Below are 12,299 nucleotides of genomic sequence, written 5' to 3' on the forward strand. Positions count from 1 at the left end.
AGGCAAAATTGCAACATTTAAAGTTCCCATTTAAAGGGGGGAAAAGATTTTATATTGTCCACTGAATAGCTCTTCCTTAAAGGAAATAAAGAAGAGTACTGAAAACTTCCTCCCAAGTTACATATACAGTATACATATTTTAAAGTATGGGTGTCTTTTCTATAAAGTTTCAACATAAATAACTTTTTCATGACCTATAGATGTTGGGGTTTTCTAGTTGGTGTTGTTGTTCCAAACCACAGCATGTCTTATAATGGTAACCCATTTTAGAGTAGATGGGAAGCCATTTCCTGGATTTGTTTTAATTAAGCAGTGTTATTTATAAATTTGTGGTTCTTAAAAAGTGCCATAGCGAAGGGAGGCTATATTTATAGTGGTTTTAAGAGGATTGCTACTGACTCCTTCAAGAGAAATTGCATTAGATTCCAGATGGAGAGCTATTGGGTAGCTTGGAATATCTCCTTTGTTTTGGTGGAGACTGGCAAGGCAAGGCGAGGGGGTGGCGATATGACTGGAAAAAAGGTACTCTGCACTATTCTTTCACATTTGTTTGTTTCATTTAGGGCTTCTTTGAAAAACTCTCTGCCTCTCAAACACTTAGCTGCATTACTTAAGAGTGTTGCTACACTTTGCATCAATGAAATTGCACGGTTGAGGATTTTATTTGCCTCCTATATGTACAAGATCAAAGTGAAAAGCACGTCCCTGATACTAATCGTGTTGCTTGAAAGTAAGTCCTACTGCTATTAGTGTGGTATAATTCCAAGCAGAATGTTCAGCATCAAGGTGCAAATTATTGCATGTTTGCTTGGAAAAATAGTTGAAAATGAAATTACAGATCTCATTTGACTTTCAGTATGGTAGCAGCTGTGTAAAACTGAGACTTTGTAATTAGGCTTTTATAGGCCAGGGAAGTACTGTAGTGATAAATATGGCCTGGTTTTAAAAATATCTAAAAGAGAAAATTCTCACTACTTCTATGCCAGGTATGGTGAAATGTTATTCATACCACATACAAAAAAACACACTCTATTGGCGAATGAAGGACTTCTTTCAGCTCTTTACCTATAGTTAAAATGACTAAGCTTTCCTATCTTTAGGCAAATTTGAAAGAGAAGCTTGACCTTTGAGTTTACTTGCTTCCACAGAGATTCAGATGATTAAATAAGTAAGGTTATTGGACTGTCATTTACTTATTTATCTCATGTCATCCTTTCCAGTTCAACCTACTATTTAAATGTAGAAAATCAGCAAAATTTCTGCCACAGCAGGGCTGCCATTACTAAGCTTACAAGCCCTCCTTTATTCTCATTCTCTTGATTAGAACATCAGGAGTCCAATACAATTGCCCCCCTTCACATAATTACATTTGCTACGCCTTTGGCATAAAAGATATTCATTCATTATGAACACTTTTTGAGCATTTTTAATGACACTCAAATCTGTGTAAGGCTCCAGCAAATAAAAATTAGCAGATGAATAATACAGAAAAGTATAAAAAGGTTGGATCCTATCACTGGAGATTTGTAACCACTTACAGTATTTGAATTGGGGAAAACATGTTTGTATAATGTCTTGTGTAATCAAGTTTTTGGACCTTAGAAATTGGGTGAGTAATCTGTGCAGCTTGTGTGTGTAAATGGGGATTAACAATTGTAAATTTAAGTTTACTAGCCCAAAGTTAGTGAGCTGGTAGCATTTATATTCTTGTTCCCAATCTGGGGGAAACATGTGGTGGTTCTTTAAAAGTATGTTTTGTAGTTTATCAGTAGTTAGCTGAATTCTTGGTTTAACCTTTTTAAAATTGGTTCATAATAAAGTTAAATAACGTTTTGCTGTAAGCAAGGAATCCTTGGGTCTGTTCAAGAATTAGAAGAATTCCACAAGTAGGAATTTTCTCCTTTTCTCAACCTCCTGAACTGTTCACATCAACTAATATCAGCAGCTTTAATTAGCATCCTTGAATGACATAGCAAAAGAGGTTAGTAAATAGCATTTTGTGTTGCCTGTTTGTGTATGTTAGAAAAGTAGGGGGGTAGCACATAAATTGGCTCATGAGGGCGTTCCACTTTTGGGGAAACAATTTCTGGCACTTTGGATAATATGACAAATTCCTTTTTGCCAGATGAGTCTCTTAGTCAGTTGGGTTGATCAAAAGGACCTCATATTCTCCACTTTAAATATTGAAAATAACCATCCAGGTTTAGAAAGCATAGATCAGGGTCAGTAACCTTTTTTCAGCCGTGGGCCGGTCCACCGTCCCTCAGACCATGTGGTGGGCCGAACTATATTTTGGAAAAGAAAAAAAAAGAACGAATTCCTATGCCCCACAAATAACCCAGGGATGCATATTAAATAAAAGCACACATTCTACTCATGTAAAAACACCAGGCAGGCCCCACAAATAACCCACAGATGCATTTTAAATAAAAGGGCACATTCTACTCATGTAAAAACACGCTGATTCCCAGACTGTCCGCGGGCCGGATTGAGAAGGCGATTGGGCTGCATCTGGCCCCCGAGCCTTAGGTTGCCTACCCCTGGCATAGATCTTGCATCTGATATATATTTAGATTGCAGTGCTATGCACACTTACATAGGAACAACACTTACATACCTGTGAATTCCATTTAATACAGTGGAGTACACATGCATAGGATTGTGCTGTTAGGAGTCTTCTGGTTTTGCTTCAGACACATTGGCTTGGTGTCCAGTAAACATTAAATGTAGGATTGTCTTCCTAAAAAGAAACTGAGATCTCCAGAGTAGGTAAAGGGACCCCTGACAATTAAGTCCAGTCACGAACAACTTGGGGGTTGTGGTGCTCATCTCGCTTTACAGGCCAAGGGAGATGGCATTTGTCCGCTTCCGCAGACAGTTTTTCCGGGTCATGTGGCCAGCATGACTAAACTGCTTCTGGTGAAACCAGAGCAGTGCACGGAAATGCCGTTTACCTTTCTGCCGGAGCGGTACCTATTTATCTACTTGCACTTTGACGTGCTTTCGAACTGCTAGGTTGGCAGGAGCTGGGACAGGGGGTTTGAACCACCGACCTTTCAGTTGGCAAGCCCAAGCGGCACAGTGGTTTAACCCACAGAGCCACTAAATCTAGGGCAGGGACAATGACTTGTTTCCTCCCCAGTACTAGATATCAGAGAAGACATTTAGTTCTTTGATACAGTTTCATTATGTAAACATCTACTCTGAAAACAAATTAGCATGTGATTTTTCTTTACTGGTGAATACATTTTGCTTGTAGGTGTCAAAATTAAACTGTAGGAAAGGTACTTGGAATAAAACAAAACTTGTTGCAACATATTTTCACATGATCCTCAAATGCATTTGAATGGAGTAAATAATTTTACCCACTGGGAAATCTTTGGCCTATACTTTCAAGGATTATTGGGCTCCTGAGCTGCACAGATGCCGTGAAGTGATCATATTCTTGCTTGTTTAACTAAATATAATTTTTGTTCTTATTAAGGCCGAGTGATTGTAATTATATAACTTGAAATCATGCTGCTTGATAAGTTGATTACAGCATATGCTGGGTAAGTCAGGGTTGGTGACTATTTTAACAAATGTTGGTTGTTTGGTCAAAAAACACAAATACCAACCATTGCCTTCTTAAAGGTAAAGGGACTCCTGACCATTAGGTCCAGCTGTGGATGACTCTAGGGTTGTGGCACTCATCTTGCTTTACTGGCTGAGGGAGCAGGTGTACAGCTTCCGGGGCATGTGGCCAGCATGACTAGGCTGCTTCTGGTGAACCAGAGCAGCTCACAGAAATGCTGTTTACCTTCCCGCCGGAGCAATACCCATTTATCTACTTGCGTGTGTTTTTGAACTACTAGGTTGGCATGAGCAGGGACCGAACAACGGGAGCTCACCCTGTTGCGGGGATTCAAACTGCCGACCTTCCGATCGGCAAGCTCTAGGCTCTGTGGTTTAAACCACAGCACCAAGCTCAATTATGTCTTGTGTATTGTTAAATTGGTCATAGTGATCTTTACAAAGAAGAAACCAACTGTATTGCTAAATATTAGTTGTACTGCAATGATGTTTAGGTTGTGAATTATAAACACCTGGGAGTTACTTCCATGTACCTTCCTTTTTTTTCCTTTTTTTTTTAGTAAAACCTTGGCAATATGTTTAGTTTTTATTTGAAGAGTTGCAGCTAATCAGAATAGCAATAATCTTTCAGAGCTGTGGTTAATCATAGAAATTGTTCTATATTAATTCATGATTTCTATAGAACTGGTTAATTTAGGTTATATGTCGGCCATGAACAAGTAAGACTGTGCTTTCTAGGGTGAGATAGAAGAAACTTGAGAGTATATATATTCAGAAGGAAGAGTTTGGTGTGTCTTGATTTTATAGCTACAATATTTCTGTGCTTACTGCATTCTGCAGTCAGCACAAAATGGTAGAAATTCCTAGGTGTCATACAATGTGTGAATGTTTGAAGTGGCACACTCAAAGACACACTCTTATCAGCTAGAGGCCCGCATGATGAATGTTCTGCTGGAGTGTATCTCTTCAGACTACAGGTAGGGGAATCAAATGGTTGAATCTTTTCTCCATGTATAAAAAGTTTGCTAGCTTTTGTAGCTGTAGGGATGAATAAAGATGGAATAAAGATGAATAAAGTGGAATGAAACTCTGGGAATTAACCAGTTCTTCCTGCAGGTGTTGCATCATGTGTTTATATGCTGCCCATATTAAACAAAATTAAACACATCACAGTATATGGAAAGCAGCAAGAAGTTGGTGTTTCATTCCTTTTCATTTCATGCTGAGAAACATTTGAATGTCCAATAACGTCCAGAGTTTAAAATGGTACAGTCCAAGTAACTTTGTGCCATGCAATTTATTTGACTATGTTGTAAACTGGTTTGGCAAAACACAGATGAGGCCAAACAGAAATTCTTACAGCTTTTCTACCTTAAGTGATGTAGGGCTGGTAGCAATATCAAAATCTGGTATTTTATACATGGTAGGCCTTAAATAGTAATAGCAGTAGTAGGATTTCTTGCTGCAATATTACACACAGCATCCGAAAGAAATTAGATACTATTTGCCAGTTTGGGGTATCTTTAAAATCCTTTTCACCGTTGAGAGCCTTAAATACTGGGCTGAATCATCTAAAAGTTGATACCCTGCAATAAATCGATACAAATAATTTTTAGTACTTAATCCAATACTTATGAGACATAGGATAGCTGCACATTATCACCATGGAGGTATTTGATTATACTGTAGAATTATTCTTGGTAGGCTAAAGCTTGATCTTAATATTATTAAAATAAAATTGCTTTATAAAGTGAGGTGTTGGAGTTAGATTAACCTTTTATAAGCAGTTACAGATAGGTAGCCGTGTTGGTCTGCCATAGTCAAAACAAAATAAAAAAATTCCTTCCAGTAGCACCTTAAAGACCAACTAAGTTAGTTCTTGGTATGAGCTTTCGTGTGCATGCAGACTTCTTCAGATACACTATGGAAGGCACCACATTGAGCCGCTTTTATAAGCAGTATTTTAAGGAAATTCAGAGAGTCTGAGAACTTTTTTGAGGACATAGAAATGTTTAAGTGCTGCCTGCTCCTATATAAGAATGAGAACCCCTAACATAAGGAAACTAAAGAACACTGGGCATTTACCAGGACCCATGCTAGTAAGGGGTAGCACCTCTTCAAATGGGAGCCAGCCTGCATTCCACCCTGCCTCTGCCAGCCCTGTAGCATTTACATATAAAGGATTACCAAATACTAAACATTCCCCTTCACTTCAGTGGATATTGTTTTTCCTAGACTAAGGTACTTTTAAAAAGCACCCCTTTCAAGGCTGAAGTATTTTAATGGTAGGTCTTAATGTTTTCACACATAATGTATCTTATCCAAATGCAGAACTCTTTAGCCCAGGCTCCAATTCTCTCAAATATGCTAATCCATACACCCAACAAAAGGCAGATACAAAAAGACAGAAGGAGTGTTTCAGCTGTTTTGTTTCTGCTCTGGGTCGGACTGACAGAACTAATTGGTCCCTACTCTGTATGTGCTGGAACTTCTAGTACTAATTAGAATGTGTTTAGTGTCTTGTTCAAAGCTAGACACAGGTATCTCCATCCCAAAGATACTCCAGTGTGATAGTGTTCTTCTGTCTCAAACTTCAGATGGGAACATAGAAAGGGATTAATAAAGGATATGGGGGATAAGATAATTTTTTTAGAGATGTCTGGCAATTCTTAGGCACATTACATGCCATGAATATTTTTCCATTGTTAACTGGAAGCTACTGCATGTTTGCTGGTTTTAGTGAGATGTGTTGGTGATTCTTTGGATTGCAACCTCTTTCTTTCAATTGGGCTAGTCCTAGTGGGATTTTGGTTCCCTCTCTCTCTCAAATAACAGGCCCTTGAGATATATCTCACATTAATTTCTGTAATTCTGCATCAGCATTAAAAGTAGTTTGCCAAGCGGCCCAGAGGCTGCCCTTCTAGAAACATCAATCCCCAAACCCCTTGGGCATGTGAAGCAAACGGAATGACTTCTTTGAATCCTGACCACTACACTAAAAAGCATGAATGCGCCAGACTAAGACAGCTGTGATACTGTGTAGATTGAATTGGCTCAAGTGGCGGTAATACTTGTAGAAAGAATTCATTTAAAATGTTTGCATTTAGCCAAATGGTGTGTGTAGTAGAGGGAGCAACAGCAGTGCTCCTTTCTGTGGCTACTGGGAGGGTTGACTGCCTGGGGAGAGATTCTCAAAATCCTACAGACTTTACGACACCTTCCCATGGACCATATGATTGTGCCCTCAATATGCTATAGCAAAAAAAAAAAAAAGGCCCTTTCCAGTTCTGATACCCTTATGGAACTTGTGTATGGAGATGTACATTGGCAACCTACTAACATGTAAAATGTTCTTGTGGCAAAACCTGAAAATGTCCTTAAGTACCAGAATTCACTATTTTATGGACATGCTTAGTAAAGAAAAGGAATGTAGCTTTTTCTAATGAAGGCAGTCAACAATTGATACAAAATATGTGACTCTCAACTGGCTGTAGCTGCTCATGGCTGTAAAATCTGTGCCTGTAGTGATACATGACTATTCTAGCTTACTTGTAAGATCAGTGCATTTTAAAATAATGTTGGTGCTAAAACTATGCAGCTGTTGGAAACATTTACATGGGAGTTAGGGTCAAATGCCCAAACTTTTAGATTATTTTATTTTGATCTCTTCTGCAGCTGAAACAATATGTAGGGAGTTCTTTTTCTCACAAAATAGTTATGCTTTGTGTCCTACTGATTTTAATCTTTTGAATCAAGTATACTTTGTTTCCTATGCATACACAGGAGTTAAATAGTTCCAAAATTGGGCAGCATATATTCCATAAATAAAGTGTAGGCTGTAATACACAAAGTCCAATTTAAATGTTTCTCCCTTTTATGTGTGTGTATTTAAAGATACCTTCTCTGAATCATGGATCCTACCTACACTCTAGATATGTTATTATATAAAATACTAGGTTGATAAAATGGAAGGAAAACTTTCAGTTGGTTTATAAACTTCTACTTCAAGTGATTTTTCAAATGTTCTCTGATACCATTACCCAGAAATAGATCTTACAAAATTATATGATGATATAAAGATTCTTAAGTTTCTCTTCTATAAGAAGAAACTCAATCTGAGTACTAATCAGGTCTTTAAAAATTGTAGCACCTCAAATTTAAACAGGAATTTGAATAGATGATCGTCTGTGCTCATCCAATGCAGAGTACAAAACAGATTGTGTGTAACCCCAAGAATTTTGAATGAGCTGTGTGAAGTTGTTGTGCTGTGCCTTGCATTTTGCTACCTTTTTACAAATGCCTCTTAATTGGTCTTGGAGTTTGTTTAATAAGAGCCTTAATACACAGCAGAGTTGAGTGTTGGACTAATGTGATGAGTTTTCCCAACTGACATTCTTTATCTACACAGTTGAACTTTTAATTAAACATCTGAATTCATAGAGATACCTGCTCTGTTCACACATGACGTCTCAGTGAGTCAGCACCTGTACAGAAGCCACCCAGAACTTGGAGTGTTGGCTGCTGCCTACTCACTCCAAAGTAGCCTCATCTTTTCTTACTGAGAAGCACAAGGGAGTTGTGTTCCAGCTATTTTGCTTTCTGAAGCCAGCTGCTTTGCTTGCTGTTCATTCAGGAGCCAACAGGGAAGGGAAATGGTCAGGAGGCAACTTCCTTGTTCCTTTTTTTATGAAAAAGTGAAGCCCTACAAGAATGCCATTGTTCTTCCTCCACTGTTGCAGGTAGTATGCAACTAAACACCTGTTGCTAGGAATCACAAGTGGGAGAATTCAGATTCTGCTTGCAGGTTTCCCATTGTCATCTGGTTGGCCTTTATAAGAACAGGATGTTGCACTAAATGGCCTTGGTCTGGAAGGCTGAAACAGAGTGTTTGGCTTAAAGGCTGTCGTGTGAAGAGAGTATAGAGAGGTAAAGCATATTTCCTCATTAAACTGAAGCAACAGTAAAATGTAAAACTGCTGTTGTTTCATTAAAGTTTATTATTCTTGCAAGATGCATTGTGGTGTCAAGGTCCCTTAACAGGGAAATTGGAAGTGCTGCAATGCCAGGTCAGAATTAAGCTACACTATAGAAATGCAGTCTGGTCTGTAGAACTCTCTCAAACAGAAGTGGTCTGCAATAACATACATTGGTTATGTTTTATGAAGGTACCACAGATTCACTTCTGTTTTCACAAAATACCCTATATTAAAAGCCTAACAATTGGACTATTATGTTAATAAAAGGTATATCTTCATATACTGTATGTGTAATTTTTAACAACCAGAGAATGAGAAAATAGATTTGAATACTGTCAAGTAGAATTGAAAATTTGTAAGGTATTTTTGATCTTTCTGTCCTTCCCCCTGCCCTACAAATGGTAGACATGAGATTACACAGAGGACTTTCAGGCTCATGTTATTCAACAAAAAGAAGCACACAGAGGTCTGTTCAGCTATCGGAGAAATATGAGCAGTGTAGTTTTGCATCTAGCTTAAGATTTAAGGGCCTACTGACATGAATGGTTTCTAAGGTAATGCCTGTAAACACAATTATATTGTTCACAAAGAAAAGTCAGTTGACTGGTGTACAGAGAGAAAATATAGCACACATCTGCCAATGTTTGTTGGACTTAAGTAACAAAAAACAAAACAAAAAACAGCCATTATCCTTGTTGGATGAAGTAATTAAGAAAATATTGATATTTTTCATTACTAGGATTTGCTGGTAGCTTGTTAAATACATGATGAATTTAATGTGCAGTTATCACAGGACAGACATAAATTCAATATATGAAAGTGTTTCTGTTAGTTATGAAGTCAAGGGAAATCTATACAAAACAAGAATTAGCTGTTGGACAGGATTGCTGTAGATACATGTCTGAAAACCACTAGGAATGATTGGTTCCCTGTGAGGAAAAAGGAGCAGTTCAAACTGCTTTTTTTAAAGCTGCATGTGATACATACTACATTTTATGTATGAGCACAAATGTGTATTACACAGGAATTTAATTGACAGGAACATGCATGATCCTGTGCCTTGTGTGCACACAGGAATATTGTATGATGAAAATGGGGTAGTGAAACTTTTTTCAAAACTATACCCATTCTAGCTAGTTGAATGGCACCTTTAAAAACACACACGCACATTTATGGGTATCATACAGTGAGTTGGGCATGGATACCTTTCAGTTTGGGCTATGATCCTATGACTGACCCTGTAATGTAGAAAAAGCTCACATAGGTAGGTTAAGTGGGTCCAGAAATCCAGATGTCATGTCTGCATGGGCAACTCATCATACCCCCAGGATTTATAGCACAAGGATTCTTTTCCATCTGCTCACCCACCCTCTCTTGTGTATTTCCTAGAACGCATTAGTTTCTATTGTTCTCCAAAGCATGGTGTAAAGTGAAAGGAAAGACCCTTCCCCTCCCCTATACGTGCCAAAGGCCTTTGTGTGGGGGTTGGAGGCTCCTGCAGTACTGGAATTTAGGTTATAGAGAGGAAGATGCAGTGCTGATCTCTTGCTGCTTCTGCCACTTCCCATCATGAAGTGATGTGAACTTCAGTGGGCCTTGATTCCCAGTGATAGGCAAACTCTTTCCTAACTTGAAAGTAGACACATGGTATACTGTAGTTTTAAATATGTTAACTCAAATTCTCTAGTTTTTAAAAAGGAACAATTTAACCTAGTTGCATGGTGATGGTGGTTTGGCACTGTTGCCTTTAGAGAAAGAAAGTTCTGTAGCTTTTCATGGGTGAATGTTCAACAAAATGAGAAAAGAAGATGATCCAAATTTGTCCTAATTGTGGTTTTCTGGACACAGATTTTTTTTTTAAAGGTACAGTCTTGTGCCTTATTTTGTATAAAGTCTGCATTGTAGACTGTTCTGTTTCCAAATATAGATTGACATCTCCCATTGGTTTCTATCATTCTCCAAAGCCTGTTTACTGTGCTTAAAGTGAACACTTGATCTTGAAGCTACAAGAAATTCTCATGTTGATTTATTTTCTATGGTCAGTTTTCAGTACAGTCCGTGGTATGCTTGGGTGTCATTTCCGCATAAAAAGCTCAGTTCCTGCTCCTAAAAGCTTCCTGTCTGATCATTTCATTTGTCATATCTTCCCTTATGACTTGTCATCTGCTCGGTGTTAAAATGAAGTGGTTTGCTCCAGAAGCGGTTTAGTCCTTGCTGGCCACATGACCTGGAAAGCTGTCTATGGACAAACACCGGTTCCCTCGGCCTGAAAGCGAGATGAGCGTCGCAAACCCATAGTCACCTTTGACTGGACTTAACCATCCGGGGTCCTCTACCTTTAACTTTACTAAATGTAGTGTGTGTACATGTGCCAATTTTGGAAGTGGCAATTTGGTGTTAAAGGGCTTTGGCTTTTCATGCTGACTTAGAGTTACATCCAGTACCCCATGTGGAAAATCTGATCAAGGATTTATGAGTTGTGGGTTCAGAAGACACTGAAATGAGTTGTGAAACTCCAGGTGCCTTGGGTGTTGCTTCTGTAGTAACTAGAACATTTGGATTTCAAACCACAAGGAATTTGTGGTGTGCCTGCATGTTTGGCAAGGTCATTTTAGATTTGGAAATGGTTGCAGTGTTTACCATTTTTTAATACAGTACTGACAAATAAATTCTAGCTGCACCGGGATCCATGGAGCTGAAAGCGAAGAGACATTACATCTAGAATAGGCGTCAAGCATGTAATGGAAGGATAGGGAACCTGTGTTCTTCAAGAGGTTACAGGACTACAACTTCATTCCTCAATCCATGTCACTCTTGGTAGACATAATGCTATTGACAAGTGACATCTCTTGGTTTAATCAAAAGAACCCATGTGGTGGTTTGCTTAGAAATGTTCGACTAGGACTTGGGAGTCATGGGTTCGGATCCCCTGTCAAGTCATGAAACTCACTCTTGACTTGGGTCATATCCTAACAGGGTTGTTGTGAGGATGAAGTGAGGGTGGAAGAACTAAGTGCCTTGAGCTCCTTGGAGGAAATGTGTGATAAAAATGTAGCATTTCTTATTAATATGTTTTGGATTGTGAGTGAAGGCATAAGCCTGGTACGCTTGGAGGGAATGCATTGTGTAGTGTGGTTTCAAATTGTGGTGTCTACGCCAGTCTTGTGTCAGCATTTCACTTTATTTAACAAAGTTTTTATACTGCTTAACTGTAAATAACATCTTTAAGTGGTTTACAAAGAATATGAAAAAGAGAATTGGAAGGGACCATGGGGGTCATCTAGTCCAACCCCTGTCAATTGGGGGGTGCATGTTACACAATACTCTCCTCCCCACATCTTGGAGAGGAATAGAAAGCTGAACCGTGTATAAATACTAGTAAATAGGGATAAAATTGTTCCCTGTTAAACAGCATATGCTGGTGTATTGTGGTGACTGACTTGGGGACAAGCTGGTAGTCTTCTGTTCAGTCATTATGAACTCATTAGGTGGACTCCAGAAAGACAGTCTTTCCAACCTCTGACCCTCCACTCTCACCATTTTATTTGCTTTTATAGTTGTAACCTTTGTGTGGTATACACCCACTTTTTATACAAAAGTAGTTTATAAATATTTAAATACATTATTAAATGGCGATAATAATACTGACCCATCTTATAGGGTGATTTAGACAAGAATTAAGCCGAAGTACTTTGAAATGCCATTTTATTTCTGCCAAAATGCAGCCCTGTACAACTTGTTGAGCTTTCT

At 38.5% G+C, this 12,299-nt stretch overlaps 1 protein-coding gene across 4 annotated transcripts in view; it reads left to right on the plus strand.

The window, feature by feature from the left end:
• ZNF217 (zinc finger protein 217) overlaps positions 1-12,299 on the plus strand; it is a 33,134-nt gene that overhangs the window by 5,631 nt on the left and 15,204 nt on the right. The window lies entirely within an intron of this gene.

This window comes from Podarcis cretensis (genome assembly GCF_951804945.1).
Source record: "Podarcis cretensis genome assembly, chromosome: 6".
Taxonomy (NCBI): Eukaryota; Metazoa; Chordata; class Lepidosauria; order Squamata; family Lacertidae; genus Podarcis; species Podarcis cretensis.